The sequence below is a fragment of the Triticum dicoccoides genome, chromosome 2A (assembly GCF_002162155.2).
Source record: "Triticum dicoccoides isolate Atlit2015 ecotype Zavitan chromosome 2A, WEW_v2.0, whole genome shotgun sequence".
Classification (NCBI taxonomy): domain Eukaryota; kingdom Viridiplantae; phylum Streptophyta; class Magnoliopsida; order Poales; family Poaceae; genus Triticum; species Triticum dicoccoides.
The window spans coordinates 644,094,655-644,104,348 of NC_041382.1; the positions used below are offsets into that span (position 1 = coordinate 644,094,655).

The 9,694-nt window shown below is 47.3% G+C and overlaps 1 long non-coding RNA gene across 1 annotated transcript; it reads left to right on the forward strand.

Moving 5' to 3' along the window:
• The first annotated feature begins 9,024 nt into the window (after positions 1-9,024).
• On the forward strand, positions 9,025-9,686 carry LOC119359750. Its single transcript, XR_005172646.1, has 3 exons — positions 9,025-9,168; positions 9,282-9,430; positions 9,522-9,686. It is a non-coding gene; the product is annotated as an uncharacterized LOC119359750 (long non-coding RNA).
• Positions 9,687-9,694: the final 8 nt, after the last annotated feature.

Below are 9,694 nucleotides of genomic sequence, written 5' to 3' on the forward strand. Positions count from 1 at the left end.
TGATCCCTCATTAAAATTTCAAGAAAGTGTTCCCCCTAACTGTGCACCGTTGCGATAGTTCGTCGTTCCTAAGCACCACGTGATGATCGGGTGTGATGGATTCTTACGTTCACATACAACTGGTGTAAGACAGATTTACACAGGTGAAACACTTAGGTTGACTTGACGAGCCTAGCATGTACAGACATGGCCTCGGAACACAAGAGACCGAAAGGTCGAGCATGAGTCGTATAGTAGATACGATCAACATGAAGATGTTCACCGATGATGACTAGTCCGTCTCACGTGATGATCGGACACGGCCTAGTTGACTCGGATCATGTAATCACTTAGATGACTAGAGGGATGTCTATCTGAGTGGGAGTTCATAAGATGAACTTAATTATCCTGAACATAGTCAAAAGATCTTTGCAAATTATGTCGTAAGCTCGCGCTTTAGTTCCACTGTTTAGATATGTTCCTAGAGAAAATATAGTTGAAAGTTGATAGTAGCGATTATGCAGACAGTAGAAAGCTTTTGTCCTTAATGCACCGCTCAGTGTGCTGAACCCCAAATGTTGTTTGTAGATGTTGTGAACATCGGACATACACGTTTTGATAACTACGTGATAGTTCAGTTAAATGGTTTAGAGTAGAGGCACCAAAGACGTTTTCGAAATGTCACGGAACATATGAGATGTTTCGAGGGCTGAAATTGGGATTTCAGGCTCGTGCCCACGTCAAGAGGTATGAGACCTCCGACGATTTTCTTAGCCAGCAAACTAAGGGAGAAAAGCTCAATCGTTGAGCTTGTGATCGGATTGTCTGAGTGCAACAATCACTTGAATCGAGTGGGAGTTGATCTTCCAGATGAGATAGTGATGTTTCTCCAAAGTCATTGCCACCAAGCTGCTAGAGCTTCGTGATGAACTATAACATATCAGGGATAGATATGATGATCCTTGAGGTATTCACGATGTTTGACACCGCGAAAGTAGAAATCAAGAAGGAGCATCAATTGTTGATAGTTGGTGAAACCACTAGTTTAAAGAAGGGCAAGGGCAAGAAGGGATACTTCATGAAACGGCAAATCAGCTGCTGCTCCAGTGAAGAAACCCAAGGTTGAACCCAAACCCGAGACTAAGTGCTTCTGTGATAAGGGGAATAGTCACTAGAGCGGAATTACCCTAGATACTTGGTAGATGAGAAGGCTGTCAAGGTCGATAGAAGTATATTGGATATACATTATGTTAATGTGTACTTTACTAGTACTCCTAGTAGCACCAGGGTATTAGATACCGGTTCGGTTGCTAAGTGTTAGTAACTCGAAATAAAAGAGCTACGGAATAAACGGAGACTAGCTAAAGGTGAGCTGACGATATGTGTTGGAAGTGTTTCCAAGTTTGATGTGATCAAACATCGCACGCTCCCTCTACCATCAAGATTAGTATTAAACCTGAATAATTGTCATTTGGTGTTTGCGTTGAGCATAGACATGATTGGATTATGTCTATCGCAATACGGTTATTCATTTAAGTAGATGTCACATCCCTAACTTCTGGCATTGCTCTAGGTTAGCTTCATGTGTGCATCATGTCTATATTTTTGAAAACTTGAATTGAGGAATTTTGGAAGCCTCAAAACCCTAAATAAAAGAAGGGCAAGCACCCTTTAAAATTGCATTCTGTGAATCCAAAATGCCCTAAAAATAGTTTTGTGAATTTTGGCAAGAGTTATATATCAAACCAAAATTCTGGAATATTTTTAAGGAATTATTTGGTCTCTGAATTTAAATCAATAATCTATTTGAATTTGGGGATATATTCATAATATATAATGAATATATTTGCAAATGCTTTGAAATGTTTTATGTACTTTTGGAATAATCCAGAGGGTCCTGACAGTAGAATAATGGTTACTCTATTTATTTGAATAATACCTTCAATGGTCTTGCACCTATAGGAATGGTTTATTGACTCTCGATCGTAGTGATACACATTTTCATGCCAAAAATTATAAGATAGTAATGATAGTACCACTTACTTGTGGCACTGCCATGTAAGTCATATTGGTGTAAAACGCATGAAGAAGCTCCATGTTGATAGATCTTTGGACTCACTCATTTTTGAAAAGTTTGAGACATGCGAACCATGTCTATTGGTGCATACGCATGAAGAAACTCCATGCAGATGGATCGTTTAGACTCACTTGATTTTGAATCACTTGAGATATGCAAATCATACCACATGGACAAGATGACTGAAAAGCCTCGGTTTCAGTAAGATGGAACTAGATAGCAACTTGTTGGAAGTAACACATTTTGATGTGTGCAGTCCAATGAGTGCTGAGGCATGCAGTGAATATCGTTATGTTCTTACTTCACAGATGATTCGAGTAGATGTTGAGTATATTTACTTGATGAAACACAAGTCTGAATTATTGAATGATTCAAGTAATTTCAGAGTGAAGTTTAAGATCTTCGTGACAAGAGGATAGAATGTCTATGATATGATCATAGAGATGAATATCTGAGTTACGAGTTTTGGCACACAATTAAGACATTGTGGAAATTGTTTCACAATTAATACCGCCTGGAACACCATAGTGTGATGGTGTGTCCGAACATCATAAGTAGCACCCTATTGGATATGGTGCGTACCTTGATGTCTCTTATCGAATTACCACTATCGTTCATGGGTTAGGCATTAGAGACAACCGCACTCACTTTAATAGGGTACCACGTAATTCCGTGGAGACGATATCGTTTGGAGAAACCTAAGTTGTCGTTTCTTAAAAGGTTTAGGACTGTGACGCTTATGTGAAAAAGTTTCAGGTTGATAAGCTCGAACCCAAAGCGGATAAAATGCATCTTCATAGGACACCCAAAACAATTGGGTATACCTCCCAATTCAGATCTGAAAGCAATAGGGACTGTTTCTTGAATCGGGTCCTTTCCCGGGGGTCCACCAAGTGGGGCCACCAACCCCGGAGGGCTGCATGGGCCATGTTTGGGAGGGAACCAGCCCCAGGTGGGCTGGTGCGCCCCCCACAAGGGGCCCAAGGCGCAAGGGAGAGTGGGAGGGGGCAAACCCTAGGGCAGATGGGCCCTAAGGCCCACCCCAGGCGCGCCTCCCCTCTCTCCCCCTCTGGCCGCCACCCGGATGGCATCTGGGGGCTGCCGCCACCCTTGGGGAGGGAACCCTAGAGGGGGTGCAGCTCCCTCCCCTCCCCCTATAAATACTTGAGGCCTGGGGGCTGCCCAACATGAGTTTCTTCTCCTGTTGGCGCAGCCCTACCTCTCTTTCTCCTCATATCTCGCGGTGCTTGGCGAAGCCCTGCTGGACTACCATGCTCCTCCATCACCACCACGCTGTTGTGCTGCTGCTGGATGGAGTCTTCCTCAACCTCTCCCTCTCACCTTGCTGGATCAAGGCATGGGAGACGTCACGGGGCTGTACGTGTGTTGAACGCGGAGGTGTCGTCCATTCGGCACTAGGATCTCCGGTGATTTGGATCACGACGAGTACGGCTCCTTCAACCCTGTTCTCTTGAACGCTTCCGTTTAGCGATCTACAAGGGTATGTAGATGCACTCTCCTTCCCCTCGTTGCTGGTTTCTCCATAGATAGATCTTGGTGACACGTAGGAAAATTTTGAATTTTTGCTACGTTCCCCAACAGATCGCTCACTTCGGTTTGACCGAAACATTACGAAGGGAAATAGAGAGATTACAATCCCATCTCGGTGAGACCGAGATCCCTATCGGTAGAACCGATTTTCCTAGGGTTTGTGGAAGTGGCTATGACTTCTGAAATCGGTGGCGCCGGATAGGAAGAATCGGTGTGACCGATTTTGGCTCTAGGTTTAGGTCATTTGTGGATTGTGAGAAAGTAGTTGAGGGTTTTGGAGCATATCACTAAGCACATGAAGCAAGAGGCTCATTAAGCAACACCTCATCCCTCCTTGATAGTATTAGCTTTTCCTATAGACTTAATGTGATCTTGGACCACTAAAATGTAAAATGAAGAGTCTTGAGCTTTTGAGCTTGAACCAATCCTTTGTCCTTATATTTTGAGGGATCCACTTTCATCATCCATGCCATGCCATTCATTGAGCTTTCCTGAAATAATAGTCTTGGAATACCATTAGCTCAATGAGCTATATGTTGTTATGAATTACCAAAACCACCTAGGGATAGTTGCACTTTCACATACCATAGGCTAGCTTCTAGGGTTTAGCCTCTCTGATCTCGTGGTAGATCTACTCTTGTACTACCCATATCATCAATATTAATCAAGCAGGAGTAGGGTTTTACCTCCATCGAGAGGGCCCGAACCTGGGTAAAAACATCATATCCCTTGTCTCCTGTTACCATCCACCTAGACGCATAGTTCGGGACCCCCTACCTGAGATCCACCGGTTTTGACACCGACAGTCCTCGTCTCCTCAAACATGAAATCTAGCACATCAGCCTTCTTCTCATGATGAGCATATACAAGCAAGTGAATGGTGGGGCCCCAAAACTCATTAGACGTACCTGTTAAGGGGGCCAAGGAGCTCTTGAAAAATTATGAACCTACATGAGTAGTTTGCGCGACCAGGACGATACACTTGTCGACCCAGACAGTTGGCACGCTCGGTTGAAGCTTGGCTGGCATCATATGCCCATTCTTCATCGGCGTGACGGAGGGGCGTGCAGCGTCGACGGAGGAGGAGGACGACGATAATGTACGGTGGCGGTGGGAGAGATGTTGTTAGTGGTGTGTGTTTGTGTGTGTCATGATGTTTTTTTAGGGTGACGCCACGATGATTGCTACCTCTTATACTTGTGGTTCCCAATGTGTCACATAGGTTTGGAGTCTGTTGAGTTTGTTCACATTACATGACTTGATAGAAAATAAAAATGGCCAAGTAACATATTGTTAAATATTGAGCCTCTCCAGTTTTCGAGTGCCTTAGCCGCCTTATGCTCTCACCACATCTTCTTACTGAAGCTAACGTCCCAGACGTGACGCCTGATGATAGACTGGCATATCTTGAACAAGTTGTTAAATCCATGAAAAGACATGTTCTTTCCCTTCTTACCGAACGAAGGAGAGGAATCAATAGTGTGAGCAAACCTAGTGGGATCCTGTGCAGTGACACCCCGTGAGGAGGGACTACCTGTCTCAGTAGTAGCAACACTTGAAGCAGGCGTCTTCTTAGGCCTGGGCTTCTTGCCCACCAAGTGAATCATATCATCACACGCCCAATGCTCGAAGTTGGTGTACCTGAGAGGCAGAGAAATAGGAAAATTGCGCGAGAGCTTGGCATGGTCAGCAATCTTAGCCTCAACGAGAGAGCATGGATGAACGGAGCACACACAACCCGGCTTGTTGTCAAACACAAGAGTCCTCGTCTCCTCAAACATGAAATCTAGCACATCAGACTTCTTCTCATGATGAGCATATACAAGCAAGTGAATGGTGGGGCCCCAAAACTCATTAGACATACCTGTCAAGGGGGCCAAGGAGCTCTGGAAAAATCATGAACCTACATGAGTAGTTTGCGCGACCAGGACGAGACACTCGTCGACCCAGGTAGTTGGCACGCTTTGGTTGAAGCTTGACTGGTATCATATCTCCATTCTTCGTCGGCATGACGGAGGGGCGTGGCGGCACGATGATTTCTTCCTCTGCTATCGCGTGGTTCTCAATGTGTCACGTAGGTTTGGAGTTTGTTGTCGACATCGTATTTATTTATTTGTTTTTTTAGGAATAAATTTATTTCTTTGTTGAGATATATATACTAGTACTTATATCTTTATGTTTACCTAATAATAAAGCAAACTGGGTTTCTGGTCGTCCGTCATTGGGCTTTTTGCAAAAAGGTCCCTGCTGTTTTTTATTCAACCCGCAGTCCTCGTCATAAGTCAACCCGAACCGGTACAAAGAAAAAAAAACAACCCAACTCCGCATCTGCCTCATCGTGCCCCGCGCCGCCGGCCGCCTCCTGCCTCCCACCCGGAGAACGGCGACAAGCGGCTGCCAACGGACGGATCTAGGCGTAGGAGGGTTAGAGAGGCGCTGAGAAGGCCAATGAGGCTGGGGCCGCTGGATCCAGCGTTCGGGGTGGCGCGATGGTTGCTCGGTGAGCTCCTGCAAGAAAACATGGTGGGGCGAGATTTAAAGGGAGATGGGAGAGAGAAGGGAAAGGGAGCGGCGGCGGAGACTCTGCTGCTCACCGGCGAGGGCGAGGTGTGGGGAATATCGAGCGCTTGGGCGCCATGCGCAGCTGCAGCTACGGGCGGTTGGAGACGCGACCTTAGGCGAGCTGCTACTACTTTCGCGTGTGAGCGCCGCTCCGTCCAGTCCGACGGACGAAGGATTAGGGGAGGGGCGGGCTGTAGAGACTTTGGGGCAGCTGGTGGAGATGCTGGCCTTCCTGGAAGGCCGGAGGAGGCGACCGGTGGAGGCTCCCCATGGCTGCACTGCACGGGAGCGGAGGCAAGCGTTTAGTGACCAGTCCATGGGGATGCAGATGAGATCCAGCCGTGATGAGGGGGCGGGGTCTCATTTGACCCGCGCCCGATCCACTCTGGGGCGTAGCATCTGAGGACGCACCTCGCAGCATCGGCTCACATCGCGACTCTCCAACGTCGGGTCGCCGGCCGGCTGACATCGCTTTGCACAGTCGTCGAGCAACGGGCCGTCGTGCATGAGGAAAGGAAACGGGAAATACTAAGCCACACATGGCGCCCGGGGCTAAGAGAGGCAGCTGCCTTTGCTAAAGCATGTGCTTCTCCGTTATGCTTCCTATTCTCATGAAGAAACTTTACATCCTGAAAATAGCTCCTTTCATGCTTGATATCCTGTAGGATAGAAAAATATCGCCAAGGGACTTCGTCTTGGATGTTCCTTATTACCTCCAGTCAATCTGAAGCAACACAAATCGATTGAACGTGCAGATTCGAGGCGAGGGAGAGGGCCTCGCAGCATGCCTGTGCTTCGAGTATAGTTGGGTCGAGGCGGCCGTCGTAGATGATGGCCGAGGCACCCAAGTAGTTTCCTCGTTTGTCCCTGCATACCACTGTTGTAGCTGCGCGGTCGCTGACCTTCGAAAAGCCCGCATCTACATTAATTTTAACATCATGGTGCTCAAGCGGGAGCCACACATGTGAAGGCGAAACCCTCTGTCCACTTCGGGTTGCATGCAGGTCCTTGAAGATCACATGCAGGTCCCCAGAAGTTACGTGTAGGTCCTTGGGACGTGTTTTCTTGTCCGGTATCATCTCTAGCTCCGCCAGAAACTTCTAAACGAAAGTATGGGTGCTTAGTGGGCTCTGGTACTGGTCGTCGTGGATGGCTCGGCGCCTCGCCCACCATATAGCCCACATTGTCACCAATACCCGCGTTAGGTCAGCCGAAGGAAGGGTGTCAACCAACCATAGCATCCAAAGTTTGGCATCCTTCTCCCTGTTTGATATGACTGCTTCCGTAAGATCCTCGTCAGGGAGGGCCCAAACGCAGCGAGCCATGCGGCAGTCAAAGAGGGAAAACCAGGCCAGAACCAGCTAGCCGATCTCTCCTTCCGCTCGACAGCACCAGGACGGGCTCGTGTGGTGATCAGATCGGCGGTAGATGCGAGACTCTAGGCGGCGATTAGAGTCGCCGCCAGAGGCGAAAAGACCCTAAACTCGAGGGTAGATTTCACGGTCTAGCAAATGAAAGCTAGAATAGATCAAATTACATCTAGACGTGAATTGGGGCCCAACGGACTAGGCAAAGAATCAAACCTACATATATCGCAACAAAACAGCAACTTAAAACATCTATACATCACGGTTAGCACACACAATAGAAGGATACGTGTTTTGACGCTAGACATATACCGCGTTTTTATTTTCTGATGGCAGTAAATCAAAATAAGGACTATGTGTGTGATATTTTTATTATCAGTACGGTAATCTAAAGATAGAGTTGTGCACCCGATTAGTTGACCAGGATTCATGTCCCAAGTTCCGAATTAGCGCCCCAAAGAATCCTATTGTTAATTGATCTATCATTTTTGGCATCATCAAACTTGTCCTCTACCTGCCAACCTAATTGGTACAATTGGCATTTGCTTCGCAGCGAAGCACGTCAACTTGTTTTCTCCCGTTGCAACGCACGGGCACGTTTGCTAGTACTAAGTAAAAGAGATTGTATGGTGTGTGCGGTACATGCACGTTCCGTGGAGTTTTTGTTTTTTTAAGCAACGTGACAACAAAAAGAACAACAACAACAACAAAAAAAAGCAACGTGACAAGAAGAAGAAGAAGAACCTTGAAGTGAAGTACATAGTAGCAAGGTAACCTTGAAGACGAGCGAATGGGGCACGAGCAGACACGGATGGTGTAATTTGTGGGCGTTGGATGGGACGTTGACGAAGCGAACGGTGGGCATGGGCAGTGACGGACTTGTGGGGCACGGGCGAGAGGGAGGCCCACGTGTCATGGAGGGAAGGTCCATCATCCGTCCGTCGGTGGTAAATAAATGATAAAAACCGTTGGGCAGCGTCGTCAGCACTTTCCACTGGAGGCTGGATACGTGTGGATGCGTCACCGGGCGGCATTCATCTATCTATATAAGCGGAAACGTCCGAGGTAAACGGGGAGGTAAATCAAGGTGAGTAATTAATTTCTGTTGCCTTTTTTTTCCTTTTCTTGAGGGAAAGTATTAATTTCTGTTGCCTTTTTTCTTTTCTTTTCTTGATGGAAAATAGTACTAATTACTGTTGCCTTTTATTCTTTTCATTTTTCTTTTCTTGAAGGATGAAGGAAACGTGCCGTCCCAGGAAGGAAAAAAAAGCCAGGAAAATCGCAACCAGGAGACCGTGTGGGCCCCGCGACGTGGACAGCGCGTTTGTCCTTGTGTCGCCGGCGCGTGGGCCAGGGAGTGGGAGTGAGGGCTGCTACTGATTCAGCTTCAGCCGGGGGAGGCTGAGCTGAATTATCGCCTCGCCTCGCAGCTGCAATATATAACTTGGGCTCCCTCTCCGCCTCTCTCCCAAGTCCCAACCCAACCCAACCCAACCCAACCCTAGCCGCCCCAATCTTCTCCTTCTCCTTCTCCTCTCCATGGAACACAGCCAAGCAACGGAAGAAGGCACAAGCAGGATTCATGGATGGAGGCCTCTCTTCTCTTCAAGACAAGATGGCCACCATGGTACGGTAGGTCAAAGATATCTTTTTCTACTAGGTACCTACATGAGTTGTTTGTATTGTATATATGATATATACGAAGATGAAATCCATTGGTACTCACCCATGGCTGGATCTTGCAGATCCGGCGACCTCCTCCTTGGATCTACAATTTTTTTTTTCTTTTGGAGCAAAAGTCCGGCGACCTCCTCCTTGGATCTGCAAGTTTTTGGGGCAAAGTCCGTCAACCATGCCCGTCAGGATCCGCCAAGGTCTCCTCCTGGTAGCCATGGTATGATAAGATCATTGCTACGTATCATAGATGCGTTCGTTCTATCTTGTTGCAAATTTCTTGCCCGACTGATGTTTTTTTTCCCCTGCAGCGGAGACGAACTCAGTTTCCTCTTTGTTTCTTTCTTTCCAACAAGAGGACGGAAACTGGCCATAGCCCAGCACCATTTCGCCGGCCGACCAAGGCCCAGCACCATTTCGCCGGCCGACCAAGGCCCAGCACCAGTTCGCCCGCCGACCAAGTCCCAGCACCATTTCGCCCGCA